General features: G+C 33.7%; 1 protein-coding gene across 1 annotated transcript in view; it reads left to right on the forward strand.

The window, feature by feature from the left end:
- Nucleotides 1-19,544, forward strand: part of Tbc1d5 (TBC1 domain family member 5) — a 545,741-nt gene that overhangs the window by 250,489 nt on the left and 275,708 nt on the right. The gene's annotated exons all lie outside the window — the stretch shown is intronic.

Consider the following 19,544-nt stretch of genomic DNA (forward strand, 5'->3'; position numbering starts at 1 on the left):
AGAGCTGAGGGCATTGTGGGACCCTCAGTGCTCACTTCCATAAGGGAAGTGCTTTCCTATCTCTCTTTAGTACTACATTGATGAACAAAAGGCAGGATTAGCTTAATACAGTTATCCTTTATCTGCACTTTATAATTTTCCTATCTCAGTCACTCACGGTAAACCATGGTATGTAAGTGTTAAGTGGAAAGTTCTGGAAATAAACAATTCCTAAGTTTTAAATTAGGCTATTCTGAGTAGTGTGGTAAAATCTGCAGCACCTTCACTCTGTTCTGTCCAGCATATCCACACTGTATATGCTGCTTACCTGTTAAGTCACTTAGCAGTTGTCATGGTTACAGTGTATCACAGTGCTTCTGTTCAAGTAACTCTTATTTTAGTTAACAATGACCCCAAAGCACAGAAGTAATGATGCCAGCACTTTGGATGTGCCAAAAAGAAGCTGTAAATTGCTTCCTTTACATGCAAAGGTTAATATTCCTGGCTTAGTAAGGAAAGAAAAAAAGTGTATACAAGACTGCTAAAGCCTATGTTAAGAGTGAGTGTTCTATCTGTGAAATTATGAAGAAGGAAAAAGAAATTCGTATTAATGTTGCTGTCATACCTTAAATTGCAAAAATTATGGCCATGGTTCATGGTAAGTGCTTAGTTGAAGATGGAAAAGATACTAAATTGTGGTCAGACAACATGAACAGAAAAATAATTCTGATTGATGGCAGTATATAGCACCAGGAAACATCAAGTCTATATTAAGAGTTCAGCAAGGAATCTTCTGAAACATCATACCAATCCACTTACTGCAATTAAGAGATGGTCACACAGATTCAGGAATGGATTTGAACTGAAAATATAAAATCTACTGGAGAGGCTGTGCTGCCACATTTCTATCACAGTTAAAGAGGTTGATTAAGTAGAAAGATCACCCAAAGTAAATTTTCATTTGTGACGGAGTCAGGCTCTGAAGATCCTAATAGCACCTACATTCATGAAAGCGCAAAAGAGACACAGGGCAATTCAGTCAAGCTAAATGGAGTACACAGACATTTAGGAATCCTTAAAGGAGTCAACCATTCATTGGTGGGTTAGAAAGGAAAGGACTATTAAATTAACTTACATCCCCTTATCCTCACTTACGTGAAAATGTGGTAGCTCCTACTCTAGGACCTCTGTACTTGCTACTTCCTCAGCTTGGAATTTTCTTGCCCTAATCTTCACATGAAGAATATTCATTTTTTCATCTCCTTAAAGACAATTTTTTTCAGTAAGATCTACTTTGATATTTATTAATGCAGCTTGGTACTTATATTATTAATCCCTTAAATTGGAATGTTTCTTTTTTCCAAAGCAAGTATCATTTTCTAAAATAATGTTTTCTAAAATTTCTTACTAAATTACTTGTCTCCCTCTGTTAGAACCTAAGCTCTATTAGAGCAGAGAACCTTTTGTCTGTTTTGTTTGTTGTATATTGCCAGCACCTAGAACATAGATGTAGAATTCTGAAAGCCTAACATTTAATGATCAACTTGCAAAAGGATTGATGCAGGCTATAGGGAATCCACTCCTTCCTCACCAAATGAAAATCTTTATAGAGTATTTGAAACAAGCAGTAGCTCCCTTGCCTGTTTAGTATACCTCTAGATTCCTAGCTCCAGAGTACCTAACACTAACTGATTTTTTTGCAAATGAATGAAGAACCCCAGATTTACAGCCTTTTGTACCTGGTTGGTACAAAAGGTTTAGTACTATGAGTTGTGTTATTCTTAGGCTTTTGTGAAAGAAAAAAAACATTTTTCATGAAGTTTTTCTTGATAGTAATTTCAAAAGTAACCAAATTGATTCATATATAATGATCACTGATCTTATGTGATGTTGCTATTAAATATTCCTGTAGAAAAATAAATATTAATAAAAAATTGCCTGATCATTAAATATTCCTTTGTCTTGAGTAAATGTAACTTTCTGTGTCTATATCATTTTGGCCACCTGCATCCAAATGAAGGAAACAGAGCAGAAGTCATGTAGGGTGTTTGTAGTGAAACCTAAATTGAACCTGGACTTTGGAGTTGCTTCATCTTTTTTAGGAAGAAGGTCAGGACCTGAAGAATGACTAAGAGCTGGCAGAAGCTAGGCCCTAACTAGGTAGACTTTGGAGTTAGCATCCTGCTTGATAAAATCAGAGAGGCAGGGAACAGTGAAAGGTCTGATAGGAATAACAACAGTGCAGGTTTTGCAGTTTCCATTTTATGTATAGAAAAGCAAACATTTAAAATCACATCATTAATACTCACATCAGAATATTCTGTGCCTACAGGCATGACACCTAGGATGCTGTATTTTAGTAAATTATTTTTGTAAGAATGAAAAAAAAAATAAGAGGAGATCCTCGAGATGTGCTAGCTCACTGCCATTGGTACTAGACTGGCAATATTTTAAAATGTTCCCAGGTGACTGTCGTTCACAACAGTTTATTACATATTTTGTAAAGAACTAGAAGAGAGGAGTGGGAAGTTTCACAAGGAAATGATAACTGTTTAAAGAGAGATGCTAATTACTATGATTTGTTCATCATATTGAATTGTCACGCTGTACCACATAGACATGTACAATTATGTATTAATTAAAAGTATAAAATAAAAATTAGATAAAAATGAAGTAAAATCACCTTATTAAAATTTTGTAGGAGAGCGCCTGAGAGAGTAGCTTAGTTGTGGTATGCTGGGCTAGCTTGTGTGAGGCCTTGGGTTTGATCTGCAGCACCACCCCCCCAAAAAAAAAAAAGGAATTTTTTTTTAGTATTGCTTTATTTTAGAAAATACTAAATATTGATTGGGGCATTCAAAATTTCACTTCCCACATTCACACTTCATCATTTTGTTTTCATTATAAATTGTAAATTTATTTGTGATAAAATTTCCAATCCTGGTATTTTTCAGTATTCTAATTTTTGTGTTTAAGGTGAGCTATTTTAGTCAGCTTTGATACAAATAAAACTAAAGGCATTATTGGAAAAAAAATTCTGAGTAAAGGGCTTAAACCATGAAATCTAGGATTCTATTTCCACAGGAATTTCTTTTGTAATTCTCTTAACTTGATAAGAGGAGACACAAAGGAGTCATTAAAGGAAATGATGGCTAGTCAGTGTAGTAGATCAAACTTTTTTTTTCTTAGTACTGGAGTTTGAACTAAGGGCTTCATGCTTGCTAGCAAGCACTCTACCACTTGGAGCCACTCTGCCAGCTCTTTTTTGTGTTGGGTATTTTTGAAATAGGGTTTCCTAAACTGTTTGCTCTAGCTGGCTTCAATCTATGATCCTCCTGATCTCTGCCTCCTGAGTAGCTAGGATTACAGATGTGAGCCACTGGCACCCGGAGTAGATCAGTAGTTTGCAACCAAAGTTATATTGTGAACTACTGATCTAAAATCTCCATTTGTGTTGTGGACTGAGGGAAAAAGGTAGTTAAATTTAAAAAGAAACATTTACCTTAAATGAGTTTTCTTTTTCTTTTTTTAATTGTTGTGCTGGGTGAGGGTACATTATGGCATTTACAAAAGTTCTTACAGTATATCAAATATATCATACTTGAATTCACCCCCTCCACCATTCTTCTTTATCTTCCCTTCCCGCATTCCTGGAATAGTTTCAACAGGTATCATTTTCCATTTACATACATGTGTACACAGTATTTGCTCCGTATTCACCCTCCCACACCCTTTCCTCACTTCCTTCCCCCTCTCCTCAGGCAGAACCTGTTCTGTCCTCCTGGTCTCCAATTTTACATTAGAAAAAAAAGGGAGAAAAAAGACACTTTCGATTGTTTAAGATAGCTACACAGAGGGTTTCCTTGCGCACTTCCATGTATATATCTATTGAATTTGATGCATCCTCTCTATTCTTTCTACCTTAGTCCCTTTCTTATGGTGATTTCAACAGATTTAAAAAATTGTGTTCACTCTTGTATAGCAAATGCATCAACCATATACACCTTCTTCACTTCCTTCTTTTACCCTTCCCCTTTCAATATGTGACTTTCCCTCAGCATGACCTTAGACGAGTTTTCTTATACCTTGGCTGTCTCAGTTATCTCACACAAGCCATATGGCTGTCAGTTCAATAAAATGTACAGAATATTCTCTATTTTTCTTATGTTTTCCTAACTAGATTGTTTGTTCTCTGAAAGCAGAGGCTGTGCATTTCACCTCTGAGTTCCCCTAGACACATAATAGAATCTTACTACTAAATTAATTGAATCAGGTGTTTTAACTATTTAGCATGTTTATGGCCAAGCAATAGCATTTCATCCTGACATAGAAAAATACTGACTTGTATTCTCACTGAGATGTGTTCTTCCATGTGTGTTTACTGTGGAAATGTTACCAAACCAGGACAGTTTTATGCACTGAAGATACACCAACTACAGAAACAGGATTTTTTTTTTTTTGGAGGGGAGGAAAAGTTTATTTGTAAGGTGGCCAATATGGAGGGGGAGACCCAAGTCTCAAATTGACCTCTCCCAAGATAGGTCTAGGGGTATTTGTGGGATAAAGAAGTAGAGTGATTTAAGGCATTAGGCAAAGTAATTAGAAGTAAAGTACTCATTGGTCTGCACATGCATAATCAAATTTATTTTATTTATTTTATACAGTATTGGGGTTTGAACTCAGAATGTCTGGCTTGCTAGTCAGGAGCTTTATGACCCGAGCCATAAACCTTCTCCTCCTGGACCCTTCAGGCCTTTTTACTTTAGATATTTTTCCAATAGAGTCTCCTACATTTCCAGGAAATTAGTTTACCACAACCATCCTCTTCTCCAATTTATTCAAAAAGAACATAGCTGATATCGCTTTCAGAAGTAAATAGTCAAAAACCTAAAGATTCAGTAGTCTAAGTAAGGGAAACATTTTTCTTAGAGAGAAAGTAGTGCTTTAGGCAAATACTTAAATGTAGGAAAATAAGTAAATTTTATTCAAAATTCTTTTTCTTTTCTGTAAGAAAACGTTCTTTTGGAATATAGCATGAATAATGTTAAAAGACTGAATTGAAAAGAATTTCATTTATGATGCAGGAAATGATAGAGGATAGTGAAAAAAATAAGAATTTATAATATCATAAATGAAATATCTTTTAAAAGCAGCAAAAGACAGAATCAGTAATGAAGAAGTTTAAAGCATATGAAGGGAGGGCAAATTGGAGAGAAGATATACAATGAGGTGATGGGTGTAATAAGAGGTAGTTCTTTCCACTACATTGAGATTATAGGAAGGGAGTTAGAAACCAGTACACAAGGACCTTTGACTGGAGAGTTCAGATTTGAATTAGTAATCAGGTGAAACAAAACACATACAAACACACATGTGTACAAAACTGTAAGCCCTTGATCTACGTTTTGTCCTGATAAGTACTATTTATATGAAGACTGTTCTAGTGGCTATTTTATTCTTAACTACCGAAGGAGAAAATGAATGCAGATACTGAAATGTCTAAGAATTAACAGTCCATAGGTTAGGTTATGAAACCAGTGAATGGAATGGTGACTTTGCAAATGAAGAACGCTATAAGTAGCTTAAAGCATTGTGGATCATAAATTAGCACACTCAGTAGCTATTGTACATAGAGATGAAACATCTCTTACAAGTCTTGGATTTGAGATAATCCCACGGTAAATACATGCAGTATATTAACAAAACCCGCTGAAAATGTAAGGAAAGGAGACTTCCCACCAGAGAGATATAGGTATATGAAGAAAGCATGAACAATTATCCTAACTGAAAATGAGTTTAAACTGCGCTTACGTTATTGTGTTGGTATTAGCATGCCAGAGGATAACACATTCCATAAACTATGTACAATTGTAATTGTACTGCCTTGTCCTATATTGTACTTGAATCAACTTACTAAAAAGTATTGTTTTCTAGCCTTTATTTGCAAGTTTAACATTTTAATAATTATCATAAATAGTTATCTGATTTGCATATCATGGTTCATAATCCAGCTGTTCTATGGATCAACCACAGTTCTGCATAGACTTCTATATTAGTCTGAATAATCTACCATAGATTGTATTTATTTCCAGTTTTCTGAACTTTTTATAACTCTCAACATAGTACTTTTTAATTACAAGATTGAATAATACATGTGCTAGTAATAATTTCTGTATTGAAACTAATTTTTTGTTGTGTGATTAATAACATTTCTGTATTTTTTTCTTAACCTTCATAAACCTATTAGTTTGTATTCAAGTGGCATTTCAAGTGATCCATCATTTTTTGTCCTTTCAGAATACACACACACACACACAGAGCATGCACATAGATATATAGCATATACAAGAACCTGTTAAATGTTGAAATTTTTTCAATGTTCTTGTCTACTATGGGTAATCAGAGTAGATAAGAACATGTAATCCAGTTTGGGATGTGCATATAAATAATTGGTAAGGTATTAGTACTCTATGATTTAACTTTTAAGCATAAATTTATGAAGCATAAGAATTAAATTGCTTTCTCTCTCTGGTCTCAACTACTTACATACATTAATAGTCCAAGGGTGTTTTATTGTGATAATTCCATAGATTCATACAGTGTACTCTGAACAAGTTCATCCTATTATATTTCCTTCATCCTCCTCCCTCTTCCCCCTTTTTAAATGTGTTTGGTGGGTTTCATTATGCAATCTTCATATATTTATATCTCTGTCTATTTATCTGTCTGTCTAACATAGTTTGATCCTCTTCACCATCTAATACTCTCCTTTCACCCTACCTATTCCTATCGATACCCCCATAGACAGTCACACTTTTACATTCATTATTGTTACTATTACCATCATAGTTGTCATCATTTTAGGTCTACATTGCCCGTATGTGATATGTGATATGTATCTTTTTCAGCTTGGCTTATCCCACATAACATTATGTCCAGTGCCATCCATTTTCCTGCAAACAACATAACTTCATTCTTTATGACTGAACAATACTACATGAATGTATACTACATTTTCTTTATCCATTCATCAGTTTTTGGGCACCTAGACTGATTCCACAGATTAGCTCTTGTGAATAGTGTTGCAGTTAACTTGGATGTGCAGGTATCTCTTCAGACATATGTTCAAGAGTAGTATAGCAGAGTCATAGGTAGGTCTGTTTTTAGTTTTTGAAGAATCTTCATACTGATTTCCATGGTTGGTTGCTATTTGTTTACATTCCCACCAATATTGTATGAGGGTTTCCTTTCCCCTACATCCTCACAAGCATTTGTTGTTTGTTTCTTGATAATTGCCATTTTGACAGGGGTGAGTTGTGTAAGCCAAAAAACTTAGGAATCATTATTGACATCTTCTATCCATCATCCTCATACCTAATTAGCCACCAAATGTTATAGATTTATCTGCTAAATAACTGGAGTCCTTTTTTCTTTTCTCAATCTTTACCACTGCCACCTTAAAGCTACTATCCTTTTCTTAGATGGGATTTGTTTCTTATCAAGTAATATACAGAAAGCCTAATAGACATTAACCAAATTTGTACCTTTTTTTGTGGTTGAATCTGTAAAATAGAAAATACATGTCCTTGGAAGAAATCAGGGCTTGGATGAAGAAGCTTAAAAAGAGGGAAGGACATTTCAGAGTTGTGGGCAATCATCCTCCAGTGAACTAAGAGGACTTTCCTGCATGCTATCATGCCATAGAGAGAGACTATCATCCATTTCATTATGAATGCTGTGTTATTTCGTGAAATGGCTAAGACTCAAAATGTAGTAGCTTTAAAAGTCATTAGTATATTACTCTTACCTGTCATTCTTGAAAGATAAGTTCGTGGTGGTAAGTCAGTACTCCCTGGAATAGATATCCAATATATGCTGAATCTATTCCCTGTTCTTTCTTCCTCTGCTATTTCCTAGAGTTCTGGTACTCAGACTGGTTCATAGCTGGGAACTGTTTATAACTGGTCCTCAAGTATGTCAATATAGAAATTAAAGGTAAACATATAGAACAATAATTTTATGGTTTTTGAATCTAATAAAATGTTAGGAATTGTGTTTTTATATCTTTTGTTTCACTTTTATGGGAACATTTTACAATGGCATATTGGAAATTTTTTTAAATGTTACTTTACTACAGATTGTCCTCCTCTTCTGCCTTATTATTTTAAACAACCCCTTAAAAGTGTGAAAACATTTTTTAGTGCACATGGTGTATTATAAAAGAGGTGGTGACCTGGATTAACTATTCTTATACTCCACTGTTAACAGTTCATGGGAAGGAAAGAAAGTTGTAATACAAGGCATTGGGGACTTTTTTAAACAGTTAAAAGAGTGTGCCCTTATTTTTATGCATACAGGGTTACATGTAGGCATAAAGCAGCTGTGAAATATAAAGCTCCTTAGCTGCATTCCCATAACCCAGCAAGAGAGGAAAACAGTCATGGGTCTGAAATACCTAAATCAAGGTGCAGAAATGTAGGTATGCACCTTCAGGCACTAACTTTCAATCAAGTTAGTTCTCACATGGACCATTCTATATAGGATGCTCTAGGGTAAGTAGCACTAAAGGAATATGTTTAATTACTAATGGAAGATAATTACTTTTCTGTCTTAAAATAATGTATAAAGTTTTATGCAGCCATGGAAAATTGTTTTTACAATAGTATTAAACCCTATATTGTGTTCAAATTATAGAATATATATAGTGCATAGTGTAAAATTTGAGGGAATTTTTCAAAATACTAACAATAGTAAAACTATGTCTGGCTTTTTATTACACAAATCTGCATTTGAAATTTTCTACAATAATGTGTTTTGTAATATTATTCAAATTAAACTACTTTAATAGTTTTATTAATATCTTCCAGTAGCCACTTTTTTCTGCATCTTAAGGTAGCCATGGAAATATTTATGCACAAAGATATTTGTTATAGTATTATTTAGAATAATTAAGGGGCTTTGTTTGTTTGTTTGAGGTACTGAGGATTGAACCCAGTGCCTAAAACCAGGGACTTGTGTTTTTAGACAAGGACTCTACTACTTGAGCCATGTGCTGTCCTTTTGTTTGTTTATTTGCTTACTTATTTGTTTGTTTGAGAGAGATTCTGGTTAACTTTGCTCATGCTAGCTTTGAACTCAGGATCTACCTGCTTCTGCCTCTTGAGTAGGTGGGATTTCAGGAATGTGTCACCATGCCAAGCTAGAACTAAATATTTTAAATAAAGGACACATCCATTGATAGAAGAATGCTTAAATAATTATAGAACATACTTTGATTACTATATTAAGTAGCCATTTATATCTTTTGTTGCAAAAACTTTTCAAAAATAACAGAGGTGAAATACTTCTAGGCATAATAACAATGAAATATTAGAGCACAAAAATTTTCATGGTATTTTGTTTCAATTTTATAAGAATTTGACTAAAAGTATTTCCCCACATTTAGTTATACTATGGGTAGTTTTTTTCTTTCTTTTTTCTTTTCCTTCTTTGTGTCTCTTTTTTTCTGTTTTTTTTTTTGTCCTAATAGTTTCTCTCAAGTATACATATTTCAAATGTGTATGTGTCACTTTTACAATTGGGAAAATAAAGTATTAAAGAAATGAAATATAAGTGAACAGGATGACATTCTGTTATAATATTCTTTTTTATTTAAGTAATTTTATATTCATTCTTTACACTGAAATTATATCTAATTGTAGTCAGAAGATAATGTGGTTACATTGGTAATGTATATAATGTGATTCTGATACTGATTTTGAAAAGGCTTTGAATTTTGAAGATTTTCTAGGAGTCTATATTCTCCCACATTTCCTGCGGGCTCTGTTAATTTTATATTGATAATTTTCTTCCATTTTTGGATTAGATAACTTCTATTGATCTATCTTCTCATTCACTGACTCATTCCTCTGTCATCTCCATTTTACTATTGCAACCATGAAAGAATTTACAGTTCTAGCATTTCTATTTGACTCATTTTAGTCAGTTCTGTTAGCTTCTGTTTTTTTCATTCACTTCAAGAATGCACATACTACCTCACAGAGAAAAGTTGTAGTACTTTTAAATCATCCTCGTTCCCAACATCTGCATCATCTCAAGCTTGACTTCTGTTAATTGTGTTGCAGCTTGAAAATCAGGTAAAATGTCCTAGCTCTATACATATATCAAGCAATTTTACACTGTATTCTAAACATTTTGGATAATTTTGTTATAAAATTCTGGATCCTCTTAGATCCTTAGGAGAATATGTCTTCTCTCCCATTCATGTTTCTGAGGAGGCTATAACCCAGTAAATTTAGACCACATGTTCTGCCTTATCTTAGTGGGTGGTGGTTCCAGTGTCAGTTGGATTTTCAGTCCTTGCTCTGCTTGTTAAATCTGCCCTTGCCCATGATACTTTGCCTTTGCCTCTGGTACTTTGATATTTTACATCATAGTTCAGTTCTCAAAGATAGTACTCTGCTTCTTTGGGAACAATTTAAGTGTGTACAGACGGAAAGAGCCTAGAATTTGTGTTAGTTCATACACAGAGAATCCCTGTGTCCAGTGCATTTCCCTGTAAAATTAGCCCACACTCTGTGGCTGGTTTTGTAAGAAGTTCTGCCTCTCATGCTATTGGACTGTTCCACATGAATGGACCTACTTTTTAGCAAAATGAAGAAAGGAGAAAAATACTAGCATGGACCCCCCCCTTTCCTAGCTTTCTGTCCATAAAGGTACCCTTATATCCTCTGGGTTTTAAGTGCCCATTACCACCCACTGACTGTGGCAGTGTAGTTCTCTGGACTTATTGCAAAGTTGGAAATGAAAGAAGAGGGGAAAAGAAAGATGATTCTTCCTGCACTTTCTACAGAGTCACAAGAGTCCTTTTACCCAGTCCCTAAACCACTGACTTCTTTCTCCAATGTGCCCGACTAGCATTTACTTTTCATGGTTTTTTTTTTTTAATTTTTATATTTCTTATATTTATTTTTTTGTGATTCACATTTCATTCTTATTGTGGATCTAAGTTAAGTTCTAATCTATCTAGAAAGCTGCTTAGTAAAATCAGTAAAAGGTATTAAATTAAAATAACTGTGTATGGGGACAAAGTATTAAGGACACATTTATTTCTCCCATTATAGACATAATTTCAAGTCCTATCTTGTTTAGACTATCCTAGAAGTAACTCTGCCTTGTCTCAGCCCCTTCTGTCAGATCATCCTGTGATTCAGATCTCTCTTGCCCCCTTCACATTACCAGCCACAGTGACCTTTTCCAAACATGATTGTTTTTTTCATCATTTCTATACTGTCTAGTGGCTTCCTGTTGTACTTATAAAATTCACACTTCCTCCTTATGAAACCCTAATTCTGTGGCCATGCCTTACCCTGCAGAACCTCATGTTATTATTTTGCATCTGTTCTCTAACCACTGTGGCCTTATTTTCTTTTCTAAATGCCAGCTTCTACTGTAATGAACCTTTCCCTGGAGTGCCTTTTGCCCTAGATGTTCAAATGACTTACTGCTTTTGCCTTTCAAAGAGCTTCCTTCCCAGGGCACTCAATGACACATGTCTATGCTACATTTTCTTTACAGCTCTTATAGTTACCTCAATCTCAGTTTAGCTTATTGTCTGCTAATTTCTTTTACCCCTCCACTTCATTCTATTTTCTTCATGATAGTACTTTTAGTTCCCACAACTGGAACTATTTCCCTGGCATGAGGTAGATACCCAGTGATTATTTGCTGAATGAATGATTCAAATGTGATTGAAATATCATATGGCTTTAAATGTGGTCAGTTGCCATACTTAGCATAGTATGATTATGATATCATCAATATTGATAGCTATTCTGTCATCAGGAGTATCACAAGACTTCTTATCTAGTTGACCTCCATCCACTCCTGTTCTTCCTCTACCCACTTACATGTTACTTCACCCTCAAGTTCAAGTGATCATTTAAACACTGTAAACCTTGTCATGTTCTACTTCTACCTAAAACCCTTCCTTCACTGATTTCCTGTTTATCTTGAGGTGAAGACTAAAATGCTTAACAGGATATTCATAGAATTTAGCACATGCTTATCTCTAGTGGAATACTCTTTCTTATCTTTTTGGTCAGTGACCCCTCCATTCTCATTAATATAGCAAGGTATGTAATTGTCCTATATAATATTTTCAAAGTTAGTCATTTTGCCTTTGCCTTGCTTTGACTATCTCTATTCTGTGCTGAACTTTGATGAAATGTGAATATCATGGATTAGTTTCCTTCCTTCCTTCTTTCCTCCCTCCCTCCTCTCCTTCCCTCCCTTCCTCTCTTCTTCCTTCCCTTCTTCTCTCCTTCCCTTGGTGTTTTTTTCCATACCTGGATTTGAAGTCAGGTGGGGTTTGAACTCAGGGCCTCATGCTTGCTAAACAGGCATTCTACCATTTAAGTTATGTCCCCAGCTCTGTCATGGATTAGTTTTTGCTTTTGCTTGCTATTATAATATCAACTCTAGAATATTGGAAGTGCTCAACATATGCCTGTTAATATAATTTAAAATAATAGAAAAGCTATCACATGATCCAGATGCATGACTAAAAGTTTGAATTAGAAAATGCATTTATTAATTAGGGCCCAATATAGTGTCTGAATAACTAATAATTCATTACTTTGGTTAAAGTGCTCAATAAATGATAACTGCTTTGAATGATATCTTTTCTATTCTACAAGAGGAGTTGAATTTAAATACAACTCTACTCATTAGTTCCTGGCAGGTTTAAAGATAATACTCACTAGTTTTACATAAATCTAGTTATTACCAGGTTTTTAAAAATCACCCCCATTAATAAATACTTATGAATTTTCTTAAAATGGTAAATACAAGTAGGTATGGATTTAGAATTTTTTGAAAACCATATTTGTATACAATAATTATTCATAACAAAAATAATGTGGAAAAAACATTTTTGTATGAATCAAATAAAACTTTTGGAATATTTTTTAAAGAATGATGAATTTTTTTTAATTTAATACTGTATTTGAGGATTTTTCAGTACATACACATGCATATATATAAAAAACTGCAATTTCAACTCAGGACTTCACACTTGCTAGGTAGTTGTCTTATCACTTGAGCCATGCCTCCAACCTTTTTTTTTTCCCTCTACTTATTTTTGAGATAGCGTTTTACTTGTTGCCCAGGCAGGCAATATGTGATCCTATGTTATGCTTCCCACCGTTGCTGGGATGACAGGTGTGTGCCACCATGCCCACCTTTTTTTTCTATTGAGTTGGGGTATTGCAAGCTTTTTGCCTGGGCTGGCCTGGAACTGTGATCCTCCTGATCTCTACCTCCTAACTAGCTAGGATGATGGGCATGAGCCACCACTGCCCAGCTCAATTACTATATTTAATGTAGTTTGTTGTTGGTAAATATTTTGTAATTCTAAAGATATGTTTGAGAATATTTATCTTTTTTCTTTATCTGAGCTTTCGAACTTCATAGGTGAAATCCTTTTTATATAAATCTTTGTGGTTAGAGTTTGTTCAGTTAGCTGTCACTTAAAAGACATAAATAGGATTAGTTACCCTGGTTCAGGAATGGTAAATTATACCCTGAACATAGTTCCCAGTTGAATTTTTCAAGTGCCATAAAAGGAGCTATATAATATTACTTCAATTACTGTAGGCCTTTGATCTTATGAGATCTAGAACTCTGTGTATTCAAGAGTGAAATGGGAGGCTGGTGAAGTGGCTCAAGTAGTAAAGAGTGCCTGCCTAGCAAGCGTGAGGCTCTTAAGTTCGAAAAAAGAGAAAAAGAGTGAAATGGGTACTTTCCAAAGAAATCTTTTCTGTAGAATACAATGTTTCCTTTTTATATATTGAAGAAAAAGAAAACTTTAATTAATATAAGTATTCTATAGATGTAATTTGAACATAGAAAATGAAATAGCGCATTAGCCTAGCATAAGCTATTTAGCAAATGATAGGCTGGATTCAGGCACTGAATAGGAAACTCAATGATAGGGTTAAAACTCTCTTAAGTGTCTGTTAGATGCTCTTAGAAAGTCCAGTTTTTTGAGGGGATAATATATATTTTATTTAAACTTTTGTAGGACCAGTAGGAAAACTAAAACTATTAGCCAAAGTTTAAGCCAAATTGCCACTGGTATTTTATTAAGATAAAAACGTAATCTGAGCATGGTTCATACCTGTAATCCCAGCTACTTGGGTGGCAGAGATCATGAGGATTTTGGTACCAGCCCAGGCCAGCCCTGCCAAAAAAGTTAGTGAGATCCCATCTCAACAAACAAGCCAGGCATGGTGGATTCATGACTACAGTCCCAGCCGTGTAGGAGGCATAGGGAGGAGCATCATGGTCAAAACTGGCCCTAAGCAAAGACAAGAAAGGTAACTAAGCAAAAAGGACTGGAGTGTGGCTCAAATGGTAAAACACTTTTCTAGCAACCCAAAGGCCCTGAGTTCAGACCCCAATATCAAAGGGGAAAAAAAAAGATATAGATGAAATGTAGTGAAGGGTCTGGCCTCGTGACAGAGGCCTTAATGCTATTTTTCTAAGTTTAAAGAACTCTTTTTAATATTCTTTGTCAACATATTTACTATGTAGCCTCCTCTAATTCTGTTCTATTGTTTATCTAATTTTTTAGTGTAAATATGTCTTGTCATTATCTAAACTACAGCATTGGCATTGTCCAAATCTTTTGTGGGACAGTGCTTATGTCCAGGTGGTCTACAGAAGGATCTCCCAGGTCAATAGTGAGCAGTGCCCGCATCTCCAGACCACACCCTCTCCCAGGGAGTAGCACCTGCTTCTGTTGTATTAGGGTAAAAGCTTGTTTATAATGTATATTGATATGGGGCTATTTTCCCCTTCCTTCTCTTTCTTGGGTTTTTGTTTGTTTGATTGATTTTGTTTTGCTTTGTTCTGTTTTCTGATATAGCCCAGACAAGCTTCAAACTTGCAATCCTTCTGCCTCAGCCTCCCACAGGCTGGGATTACAGTTTTGTACTACCACGCATGGTTTAATGTGCACCTCGTAGGGTTCATTCTACTTAGAGTTCATTGAACTTGGATTTGTAGATTTAGAGGCTGGGTTTCATCAAATTTGGGAAGCTTTTGGCTATTATTTCTTCAAATATTCTCATACCCCTTTATTCTTCTCTCCTGGGATTTCTGTCATTTGTAAGTTGATCTGTTTGATGGTGTCACACAAGTTTCTTTGTCTTTGTTCACTTCATGCTTCTGTTTCTGCTCCTGAGATGTGATAATTCTAATTGTTTCTTCTCCAAGTCTCCTCACATCTGTTTAAACTCTTCTAGCCATTTTTTCATTTCTGTTAATTTTTAGCTCCCAGATTTGTTTCCTTCTATAATTTCTGTCTTTTTATTGATATTCTTCTTTTTCCCTTCATTGTGCTTTGTATTTTCTTTTATTCTTTGGCTATTTTTTGTTTTGATCTTTGATCATCTGTAAGACAGTTGTTTTCAAACCATTGTCTAGTAAATTCATTTTAGTCTTTCATAGTCAGCTTGTTTTAGTCCTTTGAATTAGCCATACTTTGTCTTTTGTTGTACATTTTGTGATTTGTTGTTATTGTTGAAAAATGAGATTTGAATTTTATAATTTGGTAATTCTAAAAATCAGATTTTTTTCTCATCCCTAATTTTTTTGTATTATTGTTGAAAACTATAATATATAATAGTTCATTGATTTAGTGAATTTCCCAGATCTTTTTTGCAAATACTTACTTCCTATCATATGTAGTCACTGAAAACTTTTTTTCTTAACTTGAATTCAGCGAGGGTTTTGACAGTTATCCTTGAATGTCAGGAGCTATAAAAAGCAACAACAAAACAAAAATCAAAACCTCTCCCTGTCTTTACAGATCAGCCCTGTGCTGTAGCAACTGTTCAACATTTTCCACACTTTTTGCTGATCCTGCGGTGGTCATAGTGTTTTTCATAGTTTTGACAAAGTTGGTTCTGACAATTATGGTTGTTTTACATTTTGAGGAAAGAATAATTAGAATTCCATACTCTGCCATTTTGCTGATCTCATATTTTTTCTGTCTCCCCTCCTCATTCTCTGTGTTAGAAGAATTTTATTAATGATTTAATAGGAATGAAAATATTTTCTTTAAATGTTCTACTTGAAAATGTTTTTTGGTCCGGGTGCATGGCTGATGTGGTAGAATACTTGCCTAGATGTACTGAACCCTGAATTCCATCCTCAGTATAGCAAAATAAATATATAAATAAAATAAGATTTTAAAATTTAAAATAGTTCCTATGTATTTCTCTTTTACATGTTAGTTTTCATTATCAAAAATAGGCCATTAAATAATTAGAATGAGGATAAATTAACAATAATAGATAAAATAGAAAATCATAAAATTGGTCAATTTCTTAAATTGACTTTTGCTTGTTCTTAGCTCTAATGGTTGTCCTGGATTTTTAGCTTAAATAATTAGCCAAAGGAGGCTAATAATTGCCCTGATTCCTAAAATGATGTAATATTTTAGTGGCTGTAGTGTTTATGTATGATGCTAATTCATTATGGTTTTACTTTACTACATAGCAGCATAGGAATATACTTTTGTCATAGATTTTAAAATTACCTACTTCATGGGGATTTTAAGTTTACTAAAAATATTTCAGTAATATGCTAATTCATTTAAAAGACACAAAAGCTTTTGGTCCTTACTAAACCCCAAAGTTTGAACCACATCATATTCCCATTCTCACTACTAAATATGCACGGTTGATGACAATTCAAAGGTAAAACCCTTTGTTATTATGTAGTACTTTTCAGCATTAGTTCCTGGTATGATGTGATACCTTCAAACTCAGCGTTTTCAGATGTAGAATAAAGGCACATTTGAGTAGGTCTACTTATTTATAGTGTTATTCTCACTTTTTAATTTAATCTAGCTTAAAATCTTTGGTTCTCTCTTCATAAAGCAGACAGATGTTGGTGAATAAAAAGTACTATGGAAATCTATTGTAAACCTTCCTTTAGCATGATTTTAACAGTGCACAGATAGAACTAACAAATGCCCTTAGGTAAACATGACTACAGTAAAAACTAAAACAGACTCCAGATTCTACTCACTCTGTTTTCAAATTACGTCAGTTATATATATTATTGGCCTAACAAGTTAACATATATATATATATGTATGTATGTATGTATATATATATGTATGTATGTATGTATATATATATGTATATATACACACAACACACATAAAAATATGTTAATAAGTGCTGTTAGGAGACACTAGGTTTTTCTATCTTCATTTAAATCAGTACAACTATTGGCAATCTTTTGTTTTTGTTTTTCAAAATCAGGCAACTTATTTTAATTGGGAATGTTATGATCTCATTTGCTTAGTTGGGTACCAATTAATGAGAAGTAAATTTCAAACTCTAATGGTCACAAATAGTGATGAGTTGTTTCTATAGATACAAATTATATTGTATAGTGTTATACTATATAGCAGCATATAGTATATATTACATATTGCTTGTAATTTATACATATATTTAAATTTCATAAAGAAAATAAATATATCCAGGTTATTCCTTAGCTAACATTAGGTATTGAAATACCTTTAAAACAACAATTGTATTCTAAAATACTACTCTTGCTAGTTAAATTATTTTTCAAGCAAGTGAAGGGAAATCTATTCTTAAAACACATTTAGGTATTTGTGCTGTTTGATCATTTAAATGTCTTTGTGTAAGATTACCTTAATAGTGTGTGTGTGTGTGTGTGTGTCCTGAAAACAGCCTTTGCATTCTTGTTTCACTTATGGCTACCTGACAACTTAGTTCCAGATTCAGAATAGCAACCAGAAACATTATATTACGCTCTCTTGCACCCTCTCTTGTTGTTTTGGGGAAATGCTACACATATGTTCCCATGACTGTATTGTTATTACACTTATTTGTGTCCCTGATAAAATCAATACTTATTTTTGTTATACTTACCTCCAAATTAGATTCAGTGGTGAAGTAACATTGTTTGTAATTCTTACTTGTTGTTTCCTTATGTTACAGATATGTTTTTGTCTCTAACAGCTTAAATGAAAGATGAGCTTTTCTGTTTGTCGTTGATTTCTCCTTGTTAACCAGTTTTAAGCCTCTCCAAATGTTTCACACAAATGAAAATCTCTACAGGATGTAGCACACTGTATGTACAGTTTTCCAGAATCACAGATTCTGTCTGTCCTTTTGTAAATCTTTCAATATTCAGTTTCCTTCCAAAATAAGAGTCTGGAATCGTCCATACTAAAATTAAGAATGTATAACTATAAGGAACAGATGTTTCATAAACATTTGCAATAATTAATTTCAACTAGAGGATTGAGGGAACAAAGCAGTTTTTTCCCTGCTTCAAAAGTTTATTGCCTTCCCCCTCATAACAAACTCTGAAATATTTTCCTTAATACAGTTAGTGAAACAATTGTATTCCTTAGTTGGTGTGTTTTTGAGAAAGAAAAACTGCTTTTTTTCCTTATTATCATCTTTTGCACCTTGAAAGTTACATTTAATGTGATGTTTTCATTTGGTATCAATTATAAACTGAAGAAAACCTTTGTAATATCTTATAATAATAAACCTGGCTAAAAAGCCAGAAATTTCTTATTTGAAGGATTTTATATTTGATCTGATAAATATCAGATTTATCTGATTTATCAGTATTCTGTTGGTGAGATTTTATATATTTAAATGATCATCATCTTTATTTTTAAGGAGAAAGAGGCTCATGTTTTAAATGTAGAATATATAGTGCTTACTCTTTGCCGATTATGGAATGCTTCACAGGAAATGTCTGCAAGCTGTTAAATAACATGTGTTATAGGAAATTTTCACTTAGCAAGGCAGAGACTATTTTTCCTTAAATCTTTTTTAGTTTATTATTATAGTATTGAATTTTAAAGGAAAACGAGGTGTTACATGTGTAATCTTACCCATTTTTTCAAAGAATTAACATCTACACGGCTAGGTTAAACTTTAACATTTACATTTTTGGATTATTTTCTTTTACAAATTTTGAATTTATAACTCTTTGATCTATTTTAGGATTTAAAAACCTGGAAGTATATTTTGAAAAAAAAGGAATAGAGTTAAAAGTTCAGTAAGTAGGCTGTCCGGTTCTCATCCGTCTCAGCATTTTGGCAGAGCTGCAAAGATCTTGAGGAGAATATTACTGACAAATCTGTCAACTATAAGATGTGTAAAAAATTAGGTAGATGTTACTGAAATTACACTTCAGCTTTCAGTTACCATTTAACAGTGGCATCATTGTGTAAGTATGGTACCTTAAATGCTATACTCAGTTTTAATGAAAAATCATCTCATTTCTTAACTGAAAGTCTATAGTTACTATTGGACATATTAGGACCACTGTGGTGATCTCCAGTGGCACCTTAGATTGTTCAAAGTGAACTAAAAGTATAAATTAAAATAGGCAAATCACTATATCATAAAAATGAACACAACCTGATGTTTAGAAGTTGCATTGCAGAAATTAGAAGTATAAAATGTAATCAGATTCTATCTTTTTAATTT

Source organism: Castor canadensis, chromosome 10 (assembly GCF_047511655.1).
Source record: "Castor canadensis chromosome 10, mCasCan1.hap1v2, whole genome shotgun sequence".
Classification (NCBI taxonomy): Eukaryota; Metazoa; Chordata; class Mammalia; order Rodentia; family Castoridae; genus Castor; species Castor canadensis.